The sequence below is a fragment of the Xyrauchen texanus genome, chromosome 13 (genome assembly GCF_025860055.1).
Source record: "Xyrauchen texanus isolate HMW12.3.18 chromosome 13, RBS_HiC_50CHRs, whole genome shotgun sequence".
Classification (NCBI taxonomy): Eukaryota; Metazoa; Chordata; class Actinopteri; order Cypriniformes; family Catostomidae; genus Xyrauchen; species Xyrauchen texanus.
The window spans coordinates 8,675,374-8,695,022 of NC_068288.1; positions in this window are offsets into that span (position 1 = coordinate 8,675,374).

Genomic DNA, 19,649 nt, shown 5'->3' on the forward strand with positions numbered 1-19,649 from the left:
CCTCATGATGCCATCTATTTTGTGAAGTGCACTAGACCCTCCTGCAGCAAAGCACCCCCACAACATGATGCTGCCACCCTCAAGCTTCACGGTTGGGTTTGTGTTCTTCGGCTTGCAAGCCTCACACTTTTTCCCGCAAATGTGGGTATTGGAAAGGGCCTCTGTGTGGAGTTGAGTAAACCACAGATATTTGGCTGCCTCAAACACAATTACATCACCAGCTGTAAAAGCATGAAAATGAATGAAAACACAACCATGTAATTTATTATGAAACAACTCCATGGACAGAGTTTCTCCAGATTCTAAATCAGGCACTTTAAAATAGATCAGTGCTGGTTCATTTAGCACAGAGCTCTGGGCTATGATACTAATTAGTGAGAGGCTGTTACTGTAATCCACAATGTGGTAGGAGCTAGGGCCAAGGTGTAAACACAAATGTTCTGCCCTGGAATGCCCTGGTTCCCCTTCTGTCACTCACTCGACATTGTGTCGATTTACAGTTTGTCTGTGCACGCTAAACCATTTTATTAATGCAACGTTATTCACACATTGTTTGTGCTAGATAATGGATTTTCACATAAATTACATTTGCAGCGTGGATAGAAACACAGCTTGTAACTGTTGGCGTAGCTAATTCTACACAACTGGCTTGCAATTTTATATTTCAGCCACTGATGTCGCTAGAGAGCCCAAAATTCCATAGTGTACCTTTTAAAAGCAAATAATTGTATACAAGAATTTCCTGCATTTTCAATATGAAACTTGCTGGAATGATTAAAATTGTGCACAATACTTGCAATTCTGTGCTGACTTATTTTCTTACGAATAGGCAGAGCCTGTTCATCCTGTTGCAGAAGAGACTCACTCAGAGGGGACCATCGGCCTCCACATGTATTGGAACTACTTCAGAGCTGGAGCTAACAGCTTAATGTTAGTCTTCCTTATGCTCCTCAACATCCACGCACAGGTATGAGAAGCAGCGAAACTGTATTCAATAGATTTACACCTAAACCCTCTTGATCAGAGTGTAATGCTGTTTTCTTGTAATGCAGGTTTCTTATGTTCTTCGGGATGGTGGCTTGCATACTGGTGAGTGATCTATGAAGATATTTTCGATACAATGTAGAAATATTACGTTAATGTCTTAATTTTGCTCTGCTGATATTGAAGGCTAAACTGTGCAATTTATGCACTTCTTGTGTTGCCAAATTGGATTGCAAAAATACTGGTACCTCCATAAGCATTTGGACAGTGAGAAACTTTTTATAATTTTGGCTCTGTACGGCACCACAATGGATTTGAAGATAAGTGTAGCCTGTCAGCTTTAATTTGAAGAATTGGTTGAACGGTTTAGGAATTACAGCATTTTTATATACATAGACCCACTTTTTTTCAAGGGCTCAAAAGTAATTGGACAATCAACTAAGAAGCTGTTTCATGACCATGTGTGGGCTGTTCCCAGGTTATTTCATAAAAAATTAAGCAGTTAAAAGGTCTGGAGCTAATTCCTAAATAGAATTATGTGGTTCAAAGGGCTGCCAATGCAAGTCAAGCTGGCCATCATTAAATTAAAAAAGCAAAACAAATCCATTAAAGAGATTGCAGAATCCTTAGGAGTGGCCAAATCAACAATTCGGTACATTCTTAAAAAGAAGAACACACTGGTGAGCTCAGTACTAGGTAAAGGCCTACTACCACAGAAGACAACTGTTGTGGAGGATCACAACATTATTTCCTTGGTGAAGAAAAAAATACTTCACAACATCAAGCCATGTCAAGAACACTATCCAGGAGATATCAAGATAAAGACTTCATGAAAGTAAATACAGAAGGTTTACCATATGGTGCAAACCACTGGGTTGAGCCTCAAGAATAGGAAGTCCACATTTCACTTCCAGAAAGCATATAAAAAAGCAGTGACCAAAACATACTGTGAAAGCAACCCAAGAACTTTTCAAGGCAAAGAAGTAAATTTCAATGGCTGAGTCACCTGACCTCTGCATGTTCAATTGTTTATTGAACATGCATTTCACTTCTTGAAGACAAAACTGAAAGTAGAAAGACCCATAAACATGCAACAACTTAAGACAGCTGCAGCAAATGCAAGTCTCTAGAACAAAAGTGGGCGTATTTTAATCAGTGGGCGTTTTCAACACCCATCCTGGTTTGGAAATGCCCACTGACTGGGAAACGGTCATTCATTTCCTGCAGAGTCCTATACTTCACAAAGGCCTGGCAAAGCATCACTAGGTAGGGTACCCAATATTTGGTCAGTGAGTTCCAAACTTCAGACAGTCATTCACTGCAAAGGATTTTCAACAAAGTATTAAGATTATCATTTTATTTATGATAATATTAGTTAGTATAATTGTTGTTGTTTTTGTTTGATTATGTTAACTATGTCATCCATTTACATAATGTTGACAACGTAGCAACCAAAATTTGTTTCTCTAATTCCAGTTAAATGTGTAGAGACAAAGTGTTGCCAGCAAAGCCATTTGTAAGAAGCGTAAACAAGTTTGTTGCAATATTTACACCAATGTTAATTATACACCAATGAATTAGACACCAATATTTATATAAAAACCCATGTATGAAAAAAATACCATATTTATTAATAATTAGGACCTATGTACATTTATTGCATTCATAAAGTTTTTAATATTTTTTTCTGTGTGTGTTAAAGGAATACATACCACAATAAACGAAATATGAACAATTAAAGCATAATTTGCATAAATGAAAAAACTGTGATCTGATGACTACATAAGTTGAGAAAGTGGCAACATTTCAGTATCGACCTATAGTTTCTTTTGTTAAAATCATTATTGCATAAGCCAAAAATGTTCACATCGGTTAGGGATGCACATTTTGGCTAATTCGTTGAACCTAATAACCGACAGTGAATAAACGGTTATTAACCGTTAACCGACAAGCCATAAATCAAGCGACCACAACTGTAAATTTCCTTCCTATATTTTGTTACAAAAAATATAGAATAGATTGTTTTCATGCCCAATTATCAAAAACTTTTGGCAGTTTAACAATGCATAGGCGGAAATTGCGGGGGGTTCGGGGGTGTCAGGACCCCCCCTATCTGAGGGTTGTCCCCCCCCTAAAATGTCATTAAAATATGTGTATTGTGAATAATATAATGATATATTCTTAAAATAATTGTTTAAGAAATAAAATAATACCCCCCCAACATTTTGATGAAATTTTCACCCCTGTAACAATGGAAGAATAAAAGTAGTTTCAGCCTACCCACAAATTGTGCCAATGGGGTTATCCTAATCAGTTTTGATTAGAAAAATCAAGACATCCACATGGGCAGGGGCCAGTCTGGTACAAAGCCGGTTGACGGTAAGACCGGCAGCAAAGAATTACCCACTTGGAAGTCACTGATGTCTAGGGATGGGAATTGTAATGAATTGAATGATTCTGGTCCCAATTCCTCTGAACGATTCTGGTTCCTTAACGGTTCCAAAAATGCAATTATTTTGTATTTACTACCCTCTGCATTTCAGATTTTTACAGAGCAGATATAACAAATCAGAAATAAATGTAAAACAATTCATGTAAAATGTGAGTTTGCAGACTTTTTAGAGACATAATTACAGTCCAATAATAGATCCTAACTATATTTTCCATCAAATCTAAACCAACAAGAAATGTGATGGCATATTCATTCATTTGTTTATTCTTTTATAAAAACTCCACTTAATACAACAACTCTCATGCAGCTTTAATTATACATTGTCATACTGGTCAGTAACTGCACTGCTTGATTTAAGTCTCACAGCTGATCATTAAATAAACAGTAACAGTTCCAGAAACAGTTTAGATTGTGATTTGTAGCCTAATGATGTACTTCAGGCTTGTGAGACTTCAACAATTCTTATTTAATTTTGAGTTGGACTTTCATAACTTACACATACGTATAAGATTACTTGTATACAGGGCCTGGATAACTCAGCAAGTAATGATACTGACTACCACCCCTGGAGTCGCAAGTTCGAATCCAGGGTGTGCTGAGTGACTCCAGCCAGGCATCCTAAGCACTACTGGAGTAGTGGTGGCGTAGTGGGCTCTAAAGCACTATACTGTTAAGCAGAAGGTTGTCGGTTTGATCCACCATTGTGTCCTTGAGCAAGGCACTTAACTGTAAAAAAAAAAAAAAAAAAAAGATTAGGTTAGGTTACTTGTATACTGGACTATAAATGGAAGTTCTGTATGTTTTGCACTGTAGATTCAAAAGAACCAGCTCATTAGAATGGTTCTTTCGGGAATCAAACTATACCGGAAAAGCATATGTTTCGTGCTGTAGAGGGCCGCACTGCTGCAGAGATGCGCTGCTGGAAACACTGTCAGCATTTCAGGATGCTGTTCCAGCTGCCTTGGCGGAAAATTGCTCGCAAGAGAACCTTTAATGGAACCAAAAGTCACGAAGATCATCTGAACAAGAACTGGTTCACGGTTCCCAACCCTACTGACGTCCCACCGTGCATCACCCCCTCTCCCTGTGGGGCCATAAACATATGCTCTTAGATGTTGAGGCTTGCAAATGTTTTTTTTCTTGAATGTTTTAGTCTAAGTAATGTGTGTGTTCGTAGCGTGATAAACCCATCAAATCACTTCTCTTTAGTCGTTTCTACTAAAACAACAATTAACCGATAATATTAGTAGAATGTTAAATTATTAATTAAATATTAAATTAAAGTACATTATTAATTGCTAAAATTATGACGTTAATGCTGGTTAATTGGTTAATCGTTTATATTCCTAATATTGGTGCATCCCTACTTTTTAGTCCATGTCCATTAGAAAACCGAATATTGATTAAAATACACAAAACTCACATTTCACAGAGTGAAATTGTCAAATACTGGGGATACGACACTAAAGAAACAGAAAGGATATGAAATATCAGTTCTGGTCTTCTGTAATGTTCTAATGGTCACATGCTGCAGTAATATCATTATGACGATGTGATTGACAGGGCTTCAGAACAGGAGAAGCAGGAGGCCCCTCCATCGAACATCACTTTCATCAATGGCATCAGTGATAACACTACTCAAGAACTAAACCTGGACTTCTATCTCTGTATCTACGCTGGTATGCTCACTGACCTCACATGACGTGAACAACTTTGTGTATCAATATTTTTGGACATTTTTTAACTTCAATTATCTTTATCATCAGGTTTAACAGGAGCCACCATTGTCTTTGGTTTTATGTGTGCTCTGATTATGTTTAATGTGTTTATGAGCTCGGACCAGACATTACATAGCCGCATGTTTAACTGCATCCTGAGAACCCCAGTCCGTTTCTTCGATGTTAATCCTATTGGTGAGTACAACAGCAGAGGTTCTAAACATCATTTGTATTTGTTTATCCAGCTAGTTTGTATGCCGGTGTTGAAAGTTACGATAAGTGACCAATAGATGGCAGCACATCCAGTGAAATATTTTTTTGCCCTCTCTCCGTCTTCCAGAGTCTTCTGGTACTGGATGATTACAATATTGACAGGCACGTGCACACATAGACGTCAAATGGGCTTGAGCACCTGCCCTTTTTCTTCCTCGAGAGAAAGTGCCCTTTTTCTGGGATGTTTTTTTTATTTTTTATAAATGAAGATATATATATATATATTCCTGTTTGCGCACAGCTTCCCTGACAAACAAATATATTTACTGAATATAAAAATATCAGGTCAGGAGAGGAGACTTTGTCGAGTTTGGATGCCCTCCCTTCCCTCCATGCAGCAATGCAGCACACATCAACATCAGACACCGCAGCAGCCCCTCCCAGCTCCTATCCCAGTTGTGTTTTTCTTGCCTTGTGTTGAGGTGAGTGGTGATGAACAAAAGACTAAGCTACCAGTGCCTCGACTTTACAGCTAATTAGCCAGAATCAAATATAGTTAACTTCTATATGACTCATGAGCTACTAGCTAATGCAATAAGTTAGCTAAGGTTTAGCCATGGCAACACATTATGGCCATACTAATGTACAGTACTTAATAGACACTACAGGTGAATACAGTAAAATTTGTGTCTAATAATGTCATCACAATCTCCACATTGATATGCAAATTAGGCGTTGACTAATTAAATGCGCTAATTTGCAAACATTTGACAAGGCACTCCAGGTGAATAGGATGCAAGGCTTGAAATCGCGACCATTTTGGTCGCATATACTCCCGAAATGTATCTGTGCAACCTCTAAAAGTGCAAATAATTGTTGTGGTGAGACCTTTCATTTCTCTACAAAACATTTGCTAATTACTGCACTATGTGCCTGCTTTGAGCTTATGCAGTGACCGGTCCACTGTTCTATTAAACGTTACATAACCAATTCAACTTCATCTTTACATTCTTAACTTTAATGCAGATTTTAGATTGGTTAATATTTAGCCGTCAACCACTCCCTTTCGCCGTGCTCCATTGTCATGACAATGTAAAGTTGTCAAATGTAAAGAGCTGAAGAGAGAAAATGAAAAGAACACAGAGATTTATTTTGTAAGCCGTCTAAATTTATAGATAATGTAACTCCTGGAGTTGGTGATGGCAATCATGTGGTGAATGTGGATCCACCAGCGGAAAAGAAGGCTTACAGTTTTCGGAGAGAGTGGGCTGAAAGACTTTGAGTGGCTCCGCTATGAAAATGGCTCAATGCACTGTGTTCACTGTAAAGCCTTTGGTACAGAGGTTGCAGTTAACACTGTGTTCGTGTGAGCATGAGAGCTTGATTAAACACAGTTCTGTTTCATTCCTACTGACCGCCAGAGGCAGTGTAAACACTACTGGATTATCGCAGCGCCAGCCAGATAGGTCGAGAGAATATACCAACAAAGTCACGTAGTGACGTATGCTGAGCCCTGGGGGTTATAAACCACAGTCGCTCAGCACTCTGCCTCTTTCGCTTTCTTGCCTGGTTCAGATAGGTTGTTTTGGTTAAGTGATATATTGCGCTGTCAAGAGCAGATTACAAGAGCAGTGAGATATCGTCCTCACAAGCTGTGTCAGCATGCATCTACGCCACTTCAACTGATTTGAAGTGTTTTAGCCGCTGTGGCAGGGCGGAGGGCGGGGCCGGGTCGTGATCATACACCCGGTCCCGTATAGGGCTAATCAAGCCGCTGAGGTTTAAAGGTCGACTGCAGAGTATCGTGCGGGAGAGAGAGATCGTTAGCGGACATGTCCGTCATGTGTGTGTTTATGTTGTCTTTTAAGTTTCTCATTAAAATATTATTTATATCGTAAAGCCGGTTCTCGCCTCCTCCTTTCCATTCTTTAACTGTGTTACATTGGTGCCGAAGCCCGGGAAGGAGGAGGGATACGCCGTAGTAGAGTTCTCGCCACTACCGTCCACCCCAACGGAGCAGCCGCGGCCATCTGCCGGGGGACGAGGAGCCCAGCCGCTTGAACGAGGACGATGGCCGCCGACCGCGAGGGGAGAAGGGGCTCCTAGTCGACCGCTTGGAGCGGTAAGGGCCGCTGCCAGGGGCGGAGGAGTCGCCTACCGGCCGTTGAAACGCAGCAGGGTTTAAGACCGACGACCGCGAGCGGGGAGGGGCTCACTGCCGACCGCCTGGAGCGAGAGAAATGCTGCCAGGGGCGGGGGAGACCCCTTCTGTTCCCCAAGAACGCGGCGGGGTGTTCCGTCCACCAGGGGCTGGAGGACTGCCTCGGATCCGCCCGGAGAGGCGCGGCAGTTGTCCGATAGAGGGTGGAGGAGTGGCCGAGAAACAAGCCTTACGGTTCTATCCAAAGGTGTTATTAGCAAGTAACTATGGCTCACAGCTCGATTGCCACTGGTTTCCCACTGACTTGTAAGCTGTGCTCTAATAATCTCCTTCCGGACAACGGTCATGACATCTGCCCATCGTGTTTGGGTGTTCAATATCTGAGCGAGGCTCTCACGGACCCTTAATCTGCACTGCAGTCTTTTACCTATGTCGGAACGGCAGCTCCATCTTGCTGAATTAGACCCCAATTCAATGGTGAAACTCGGGCAGTTGGACGTAGCCCCTTCTCACACTCAGAAGCGCAGGGCATCTGCGGCAGCCAGTGCTCCCTTCCCATCTAAGAGGAGGGCCACATTGCAAAGTGATGAACATTCGCGTGTCGAGATAAATTCACTTTCTAAGACAGTTTCTGTGCTTTCTTCAGAGATGGCGGAGCTGAAACGCCTGCTTCACTCGCTTCAGCCTGTCACATCTGCTATGTGTAGATGACACAGGAGGATGAGAATGTTCAGAATAATGGAACTGGGGAAGAGTCTCTTGATTCCCCTCGTTTTTCACATCATTCTAACTTGGATGTGCTTTCTACGATTGCTTCAGATTCTTTTTTTCATGATCATGGGAATGCTGTGGATGTTGCGGCATGACTATCACCTCAGGATGTTTTCACTGGTTCTCTAGCAATGGAGGGGTCTAGTGGGGGGTCAGTTCAGTCATCTGGACAGGCCCAGCCCTCTTCTGATTATACTTTGGCTGTGCTTCGAATGGCACTTGCTCATCTAGGACTTCATGAGTCACCTGTCCAATCTGCCCAAACCAATGTCTTTTTCAGGCAGGCCACAGCTGCGACTTCATTTGCCATGCCACCATGTAATTATTTTGTGGCTGAATTTTCAAATGCCCTCACAGGTTCTGGTCTGCCTAAACGGCGCTCAAAGATTGCTCAGACGTTAGCATCTATGGCTGAAGCAGATTCCATCGGGGTGAGTCGTGCTCCAGAAATAGAGCAGCCTGTTACAGCTTTGGTGGTGTCTCCTGATGAGGCTCTATGAGGGAATGTGCGATGTTCCAGTGCGCAATGTGGTCGCACAGATTCATTACTAACAAACGCATATGAGTCTGTTGCCTACATAACTCGTGCAGAAAACCCAAACTGTCAGTTACTTCTTGCTGCTACCAGTACACTAGAACCAGCAAATGTTGATCCCTCAATTTCACAGTTTCTTCAAATGGCTCTTTTGGCAATGGGCCATGTAACCCGCGAGCTGGGTAGTCTTGCAGCCACGCTTCTGGCAGCCCGCCGCCAAGTGTGGCTTGCCCAAGCACGGCTACCTGAGGACTGTAAGAAAACCTTGAGAGATCTTCCATTCGTTCCCGTACATCTTTTTGATCCTAATGTTCCAGAACTGTTAGAAAAGAGGGTAAAGCTGTCTGAGGCCACTCGTCAACTGATGCAGGGTTTTGACGACTCTGAGCAGGGGATATACTCTACAGTTTCGACGCCGGCCTCCCAGATTTTCAAGAATCGTTCCTATGGTTGTCAAAGATGCAGTTTGTTCAATGGCCCTCTCTCTGGAAATTTGATCACTGTTACAGAAGGGAGCCATAGAAAAAGTTAATCCCCTCGTTCAGGGAGAGGGGTTGTATTCAACATATTTTCTTGTTCTGAAGAAGGACAGTGGTTTCCGCCCAATTCTCGATTTGAGGCATCTGAATTTGTTCCTGAAGGTCCTTCCTTTTCGAATGCTGCGCACAGCCAACGTTCATTGGTCTGTGGCAGCAGACAATTGGTTTGTAAGTGTCGACCTGAAAGATGCATACTTTCACATGGTTCTACCTTTTGGACTTTCCCTTGCTCCTCGTGTCTTCACAAGGTGTGTGAGCGCAGCTCTGTCTCATCTTTGGATGAGAGGTATGTGTATTATGCCTTACCTGGACGACTGGCTTCTTTGTGCCCCCACTAAACAGCAGACTGTGCAAGAATCCAGACTGCTTTTGAGACATGTGCAGAAGTTGGGTTTTTCTGTGAATGAGAAAAAGAGCTGTCTGAGTCCAACACAGACCACTACTTTCATAGGAATAACCCTGAATTCCCACCTAATGTCTGCCTCCCTGTCTCAGGAACATTCTACAACTCTTGGCTCGCTTTAACCCGGGTGTGTTTTTGCAGTACCAGGTAGTCCTACGACTAATAGGGATGTTAACTGCTGCTACAGTTGTGATTCCCATGGGTTTACTCCACCTCAGACCACTTCAGTTGTGGAACAACAATTTGCAACTAGATCCCACCAGACATCGCCATCAACTGATTGTAATTTCTCACTGTTGCTTACGGGCATTGAGGTAGTGGAGGCAGGTAGAGTTGTTGATGACAGGAGTGCCCCTGGGTGTTGTTCCCTCTCGACGGGAGTTGGTCACGACCAAAGCTTCCCTCACAGGGTGGGGGGCAACATGGAACCAGAGGGGTATTTGCAGGCACTGGACACCGACCCAGGCCACAGAACATATCAACCTGCTGGAACTATGTGCAGTGTTCATGGCTTTAAAGTATGTTCCAGTCCTGACAGGCCAACATGTTCTTGTTCGGTCCGACAATACCTCAACAGTGTTCCATCTAAACCACCAGGGCGGCACGAAATCCTGCAGGTCTCTACAGCTTACGCAGGAGATCCTGACATGGTGTCAGCCATGACTCGCTTCACTGAGGGTAGCTCATATTTCAGGAGTATGCAACCAGACAGCGGATGCTCTTTCTAGCGATCGAGTACATCCAGGAGAATGGAGACTTCATCCAGATGTGCAGGAGATCTGGCTACGATTTGGAAGAGCAGAGGTGGCTCTTTTTGCTTCAGAGATGACCACTCACTGTCGTCTATGGTTCGCAAGGACAGAAGTGTCCAGTCCCTTGGGCCAGGATGCACTGTCTCACGAATGGCCGAACTGCCTACTATATGCATTCCCACCTATCCCTCTGTTATGGGAGGCGTTACACAGGATCTCCCTCTGCAAGCACAGAGTGCTACTCATGGCACCGCGATGGCCAGCCAGACCATGGTTTCCTTTGTTGCTAAGACTTCTGTCAGGCAATCCATGGAAGCTTCCTCCCAGGAAGGGCCTCCTCTCCCAGCTAGAGGCCAGCATCTGGCACCCAGATCCAGCTCGCCTGCAGCTTTGAGTCTGGCCATTGGGTTAAATCCTTCTCTGGAACATTGTAATCCTGCGGTTATTCACACAATCTCCAATGCTAGAGCTTCTTCCACATGACAGATTTATGCTGCCTGTTGGAGGCTTTTATCTGCATGGTGTGAGAAGCAGGGGCTCGAACCTGCAACGTGTGACATTCTGAGCATCTTAAGCTTTCTTCAACATTTACTGGAGGAGGGCAAAGAGGCTTCCATGTTGAAAGTGTATGTCACTGCGATTTCTGCATATCATATTCCAATTGGTGGATCTTCTCTTGGATCTCACAGTCTTGTCTGCAGTTTTCTGAAGGGTGCACGCCATCTTAAGCCTGCTCGGAATCCTCACTTACCCGTGTGGGATTTGCCACTCATGCTTGCATTCCTTTGCTCATCCCAGTTTGAGCTCTTGAAGACTGCCTTTTTGTTGGCTATTGCTTCTGCAAAACGAGTCAGTGAGTTGTGCGCACTGTCTGTTAGCGAATTGTGCTTGCGTTGGTTGCCGGATGACTCGGGGTGGTCCTACGACTCAGTCCTTCTTTTCTTCCAAAAGTCCTTCTTCCTCAGTTCATTAACCAGCACATTGAACTGGCCTCTATTCAGACTTCAGGGTCTGAATTAAGTGCTCAACTTTTGTGTCCTGTTCGTGCCTTGAAGTATTATGTGGACACTACTGCTCAATTTAGACAGTCAGACCAGTTATTTGTCTGCTATGGTGGTGTGAAGAAAGGTGCTCCAGTGTCGAAGCAGAGGTTGTCAAACTGGATAGTAGAAACTATTACACTGGCTTACAAGGCAACCATTGCCCTGGGGGCTAACTTGCCATTCCACTAGGGCCATCTCATCTTTATGGGCTGTTTTTAGAGGAGTTTTGTTGGCGGACATCTGCACTGCCACTACCTGGGAACGTGCATTCTCCATGCACGTTTGCCAGGTTCTATAAGGTCATAAATGCATGCATGTATAATTTTGTTTAGACAGTTGGCTGGAATCTTTAGTGTCTGCAAAAACTCAAGGTGCACAGTGCATTTGCCGGGCAGAGCAGAGCGAAAGCGGGACCGGTCTCTCTAATCTGACAAATCTGCGGTCCCGAGGTTAACACCGTGTGAGCTGCGTGCAACCTATTTTCATTTGACACAGAATTCTCTGTTATAAACCCATATGAAATGAGACACTTAAAGACTCTGTGCTGAAGCTAGTTGAAACAAGATTAAACAGCCCGTCAAGTAAAAATGGACGAGATGGAGGAAAGTCCGTACTTTACTAGTTTAGACGCGATTACGGGAGAAAGATATAAACAGAAAATCACAACATATGTTGGACGTGATCCTTAGGTTTTGAAGAGTGATTTTCAACTGAATACTTGCCTGCCAACGAGGAAGTAGATTTTTCATTGAAAATAACATTTTCACTGGCTTTTGGCGACCCTCGTTGGACATTTCACTGGGAAACCAGAGTAACGTGTAGGCCTAATGAAGTTGTTTTTGCACGGTCATGTAATGTTCATGAGGCCAGGCTGAAAACCCCCCGGCAGGTATCAGTTTTGGTGAGTATATTTTCAGGTATTTTGCAACCGGAAACGATGCAAAACATAGTCATTTTGAGTTTGTGATAGTGGTTTCCTATGTAGAAAATCACTTCCTGCACTCCATCTGCATTTCGTGCCACAGCAAAGCAGTGATGTGACGTCATGTGCAAACGAGCTATTCACAATCAACAAATGATTAATTTAATCCAGGAGTGAAAGTCCAATAACAAGACGGTAACTGAGATTAAGCCAGTAGTATTCAGCTGGTCACGTGATTCTAAAATGGTAGCCCCCATGAGGGTTCCCCTGCCCCATGTAGTATAAAACTGTTTTTATAAGGTTACTGATATGACTACAGTCCTCATCTCATGTGAGTGCTCATGATTTTGTATATATGTTTCAAAATTATATTTTTATGATATCTTTTTATATTTTTAAAGGGAAAAAACATTACTGAGTGCACCTTTAAATAATTAAGCATCTGACAAAAGGAAAACAATTGATTGTTTTGGATACTATTAATATGTATATTAATAAGTCATATGAGTTTACATAGCCCTAGATAAATAAGTTGTTAATTAACTTTTGCTGTTTTTCTGTAGTTAATATGAGTACATTTTGCTGCCCAACTCTAAATCATAGCTTTATTTTCAAATGTGCATTTCTATGTGACACAAATTCAGTATTAATATTGTTAACTGCATTTGTGATTAAAAAATGATTTAAGTATTATTATTGGTTTCTGTCCTTTAATTTTTATATTTAATTTTGATGTATAGAATATTTTGCTTTTGTAGGTGTAATTTTGTCTTGACACCTCACCGTGGACCTCACTAATTTTCAAACCCTGGCTACGGCCCTGCTGTCAAGGAGTGTGTGATAGTGTCCTCGTCGGACATGTTGAGGTGGAACATGCCAATGCTGATGGTGAGGATGTTTTTTAAATACATAGCCTATTTAGTATTTTAACACATTAATTTACCTGCAGTTATCAATGGCAATATATTAGCCTACAGGCCATTAGCCTTAGCCTTAAGGTCACTTGTAATATCACAATTATTCAGTGTCTTTCTGAACGTGAATGTTGGTTTTTCTATTGTAATTGGATTTATTTGTTAAATGTAATTGTTAAATTAATAATTTTGTTAGCCCTGTTTTACAGTATTTAACCAGTGGGAATTATTTTCCCTGGTATATTTTAGGATTCTATGCAGCCACCAAATCAAAAGAAATCTGTAAATATATAGATAAATTGTAGTTGTGATGCTCCTTAATTTTCGGTGGGTGCTCCTAACTTTTTGAAGTTGGGAGCACCAGTGCTACTGTTACGTTAGCAGGAGGAGGCAGACGAGGGGTGAGGATCTAAATGCGGGTGTTTATTCAACAGAGTGAAAACGCCTAGGTTACGTATGTAACCTCCGTTCCCCGATGGAGGGAACGAGATGTTGTGTCAGAGAAGCGACACTAGGAGTCTCTGTTGAACGCCGATGTATACCTCTGTTCTATGAAAAAAGGCCAATGAGAAGTTGGCAGACGGTATTTGCATATCCCGCCCCCGGACATACGGGCATTTAAGCGGGGCGAATACGGGAGTTCATTCAGGATTTTTCTGAGGAGCCGGAAATGGTCCGGCCACAACAGTGGCTTGGCTCAGCGACGTGGCGGGGAAGACACATCGTCTCGTTCCCTCCATCGGGGAATGCAGGTTCCATTGCGTAACCTAGATGTTCCCCTTCTGTCGCTCTCTCCACGTTGTGTCAGAGAAGCGACACTAGGGGTCCACCTTTAAACGTGCCATGCGCTGAGCCATGTACGTGAACTGCTGATACAGGAGCGGGCAGGTGTTTCTTACGTGCAAAGGCGACCAGCTGCATCAGCTGCACGTACCCTTCCCCAGTGCCCCATTAAAGCCATCAGAATCCTGCTGGTTACCCTGGAGAGGGGAACAAGGTGATGCTTGCCAACCTGGGAACGGGCCAAGCCTGACTGGGCCTCTTTTCTCTCTATGTTTCTCGCATAGAGCAACTACGGCCGGGGCCCTTACATGCATTAAGGGAAGGGGGTCTTACCCCGTTTCCTATACTTTCAGGGGGAGAAGACCCTGCAGAGACCACACCTACCCTGCAGGGGAGGCAAAGAGTGGCGAATACGTCACATGGCCGCTTAGGACCTATGTGGGAAAGTTGGCGCGGTGGTTGATCCAGCCTCGTAGAGGGGGGAAGCTTACAGCACGGCGACCGAGGCAGCTGGAACTGCCTAAGGGAGACACGGGAGTCTGCTCGTGAGGGGACAGTACCGCAGAATTACACACAGGGGGAGTCCGAACAGGAGGCCTTAACCTGTGGAGCACCTATTCCAGTACAGGATAGATTGAGTACCTGTAGTGGCTTGGGTCGGTGAGTTCCTCCGCTGAACTGCAGACCCAAAAGGGCTAGGGAGGAATCAACCAGGGATCCGAAGATGGGGTCTCCTGGGAACAAAGGCGCACTATTTTACCTCGGCTGAGGGAAAAGGCGCTAGGCGCAAGCGATTCACCCGGCCAGATCGTCAGCGTTCCCTTTCTGCTGTCCCCCGAAGCAGACAAAGAGCTGCTCAGAACGTCTAGCGCTCTGCGTGTGGTCTAGATAGATATGCAAAGCACATACCGGACACAGCAACGAAAGGGCTGGGTCTGCCTCCTCCCGGGCCAGTGCTTACAGGTTCACTACCGGATCTCTGAAGGGTGTGGTAGGAACCTTGGTCACGTAGCCCGGTCAGCGGTCTTAGGATCACGTATGTGTCTGCCGGACCGAACTCCAGGCAAGTGTCACTGACAGAGAACGCTTGCAGGTCCCCGACCCTCTTGATGGAGGCGAGCGCGATCAGCAGGGCCGTTTTGAGAGAAAGGGCCCTGAGTCCAGCTGAATCTAGCAGCTCGAACGAGTCTGAGGCCAGTGCTGAGGTGGTCTCATATGCATCTACCCGGCGTCGGGAGGCATTGGAGCATCCCAAGGCTCTGGTGCTGAGAACAGACTATTAGCACTTACCTTGCTCCATGCACCCGGCTGGGGGTGGGTTCGGACTGAGGAGGAGGTCTGATGTTGGCGTCCTCTGGACTCGTCTGAACCGGCCGGCCGGGGAACAGTCGTGGGGCTGAAGGCGGACTGTGGCCGCGTCCAGCATGCCGGGACTGTTGAGACCTGGAAGCAAAGTGCCGTGAGAACGGCATTTGCGGGCCAGGTGACCCAGAGAAAATGGGAAAATGAAACCAAAACATGAAAACATCAAGGGTACACGAATGGGGTGAACAAGGCAAGACTTCTACTTCCAGAGATCCACAAACAACGATCGACAATGACTAACCAAACAACCAGGGTTTAAATACAGAGACACAATAACGACTAAATGACAATCAGGTGAGAACAATAACACAGTGCTGGCAGTGATGAGGGCCGGGAATCATGGGAATTGTAGTCGATGACGGTGACAAGAGAAACACGGGGCAGACAACAAGGGATCGTAACATAACCCCCTCTCTAAGGAGCGGATTCCAGACGTTCCTAAAAAAGAAAGAAAAAATACCCAAAAAACAAAAACGCAATTGTCCAAGGAGTGAGGGGGGGCAGGCAGACCAAGGAGTGCACAAGCTGCAAACAGGCAGTCCACGGAGGCACAGAGGGAAAGCAGGCAGTCCACGGGGGCACAAGGGGCAGACAGGCAGTCCAAGAAGGCCATAAGACAGGGACTAGGTCAGGTGGCCTGGGAGGTGGCAAAAGGACAGGGACAGGTTCAGGAGGCCTGGGAGCTGGCCGCAGGACAAGGACAGGTTCAGGAGGCCTGGGAGCCAGCCTCAGGGCAAGAACAGGGTCTGGAGGCCTGGGAATCGGCCACAGGACAGGTTCGGGAGGTCTGGGAGTCGGCCTCAGGGCCACAGCCATGGGGAACTCCGAGGGCGGAGCCGTGGTAGGCGGAGCCATGGAAGTTTCTGGTGGCGGAGCCATGGGTGGCTCAGGAGGCGGAACCGTAGAAGGCTCTGTAGATGGAGCCGTGGTTGGCGGAGCCGTGGAAGGCTCTGGAGGCAGAGCTGAGGGAGGCTCAGGAGGCGGAGCCGTGGTTGGCGGAGCCGTGGAAGGCTCAGAGAGTAGTCCGCTACATCCGCCAGCTCGAGAAAATCGTGAACGTGGTCCTCCACAGGACGGTCCTCTTGCATGAGGCTGAGCAGTCGACAGTTCGCTTGAAGAACTCTAGATCCATATTTGGTCGATCGTTCTGTTACTGATGTAGGAGGAGGCAGACGAGGAATGCGGATCTAAAGTGAAAACAAATCAGACAGGAACAAAGGAAACGTCCACGATGGGAAAATGAAACCAAAACATGAAAACATCTAGGGTACACGAACAGGGTGAACAAGGCAAGACTTCTACTTCCAGACATCCACAAACAACGATCGACCATGACTGACCAAACAACCAGGGTTTAAATACAGAGACACAATAACGACTAAATGACAATCAGGTGAGAACAATAACACAGTGCAGGCAGTGATGAGGGCCGGGAATCATAGGAATTGTAGTCGATGACGGTGACAAGAGAAACACGGGGCAGACAACAAGGGATCGTAACAGCTACCAAGTTTTGAGCCCTGGGATAAACAAAATAACTGAAGCATATCACCACCGAACTTCCCCAGTTAATGACTTACATCAATATTCTTTTCCCCTGAAATGTTATGTTTTTAATATGCAGAATAGCATATTTATTTTGTAGAAATTATTATTTTGATTATTGTTCTGATTATTATGTAGAAATCTGTTGAGTATGAAACAATTGCTTGAGTGTGAGGGAATTAAAATAAATTGGTAAGGAAGTCAGAGTTGTGTTAATATATTGTGTTAATAATGTTTTGTTTAAAAATATATATAATTTTAAATAAATAATTATGAGAAGTGCCCTTTTGTCCACTTGAGCTCCTGCCCCCCATAATGTCTGTGCATGTCCATGCATGTTAGGATTTATACTATGTCTAATCACAAATGTAATACTATGTAACTGTGCCCAAAACATGGTAGTTCTAGAACCATGGTACTTTGTGTTCAAAAACATGTAGTATTACCATGGGACCATGTCCAATAAAACATAATAGTATCATGATATTCTTTGGCTCTTTTTATTAGTGTCTGATACTTACAAAGTTATCTTTGAGTACGAAAATTACTTTTTTGTTTGTTTCAATACTGTTGTTCAATGTGCACCATGATACTTCCATTGTTTTAGACATGGCACTTCTGTTTTGTGACACCTATCATAGTACTTCCTTTGTTTTTGGACAAGGATTACAGTTATTGAAACGTATAACATCTTATCATGTATAATCATGACTTTTTATTATGCGCTGTCCAAATACTTCCTTATTTGAATGCTTCTGAATAAACAACTACTGTAAATAATGCTCATTGTACTGTGGTTAGTGAAATGTCTGCATTCACTTTCTGTCAGGTAGCTTTGGCTTTTTTAAAGTGTTTGAAAGTGATTTCTAGGCCTCCAAAGAGAATGAGCAGATAGAAAAGGGAAGCAGTATGATGAGTTCTCAATAATGTTTAGTCTAGATATCATTGTTTACTCTACAGTGTAAATGGCAGTGTTTGAGACCTTTGGTCCTGAGGTGAGCTGAATTGGTCGTTTTTTGATTCAAACTGAATCAGTCAGAAATTAAGGGGGCTCATGGCAAAAAAATAGAGCTGCCCTGATCCTGATTTTAGAATGAGTTGGATCAGAAAACCCACAGAGGTGCGCAGTCAGGTCAGTGCTCTCATTCCTGCAGGAGAGGTTGGAGGGGCGGCTGTCCCCCCCACCTTGAAGGTGTATGTAACTGTTATATCAGCTCACCACGACACAGTGGATGGTAAGTCCTTAGGGAAGCACAACATGATCATCAGGTTCATTAGAGGCACCTGGAGGTTGAATCCTCCCAGGCCATGCCTGTTCCCCTCATGGATCTCTCTGTGGTCCTTCCAAGCTTTCAGAGAGCCCCCTTCGAGCCACTAGAGACAGTTGAGCTAAAAGCCCTCTACCTGAAGATGGCCCTCCTAATTGCACTTGCTTCCATGAAGAGGGTTGGTGACCTGCAAGCGTTCTCCGTCAGCGACACTTGCCTGAATTACGACCCCAACCAGGCTATATGCCCATGGTTCCCATGACCCCCTTCAGGGACCAGGTAGTGAACCTGCCCCAGGAGGAGGCAGACCCAGCCTTATCATTGCTGTGTCCGGTGCGTGCTTTGCGCACCTATTTGGGCCGCACATGGAGCTTTAGACGTTCCCAGCTGTTCTTTGTTTGCTTTGGCGGACAGCGGAAAGTGAACGCTGTCTAGGTTACTAACCCCCAGGGAACGAGATGTTGTGTCCCTCTTGCCACAACACTGTACCATCCGCTGTAACGGCCAAACCTTATTCTTAGGCTACTTAGTGCAAACCTGAATGAACAGTCGTATTGCGCCCTCCTTTATATCCGTATGTCTGGGGGAGGGGCATGCAAATTCTGTTCACCAATTTTTCATTGGCCTTTTCTCAAGTTCAGAGGCAAACGAGGCTCTCAAGAGAGACCCATAGTGTCACTACAATCGACACAACATCTCGTTGCCTCTATCAGGGAATGGGGGTTACAACAGTAACCTAGACGTTATATATTCTCAGTTTAATTATTCAGATGCAGAACAAAATAAATTAATGAATTAAACTGAAGTACTTTATTTCAAATGAGTGACTGACAAAGTATATTTTTTATGTTTATAACCAAATATGCCCTCGTTAAAATACAAATTGTCCCTGAAAATCAAATCTAAAGGGAAGTTACTGGCCATTGTGTTAATTTTGGACACTGCTGTGAATGCAAGTGTATAAGGGGTTGTTCAGACCAATCATGTTCTTGTACTTAAAAAAAAAGAAGGGTAGACACCGCACAACAAATGGAACAGAATGCAGATGTCTTGAGATGATTTTAAAAAGTTGGCATTTAACTTGAATCGACCCTTCTGTGTAAAAAGCTGAACAGCAAGATGTAGCACAACGATGTGGCACAAAAAGACATCCATCCATTGGATGTTTACATTGACAGTTGGGGGGAAAAAACAGCAAAGATGGATGCAAAAACACATTCAGTGTGAAGGAGGCAAATCTTGAGCTGGCTTCCATGCAAGTTTATTTGGCCATGTGCCTCT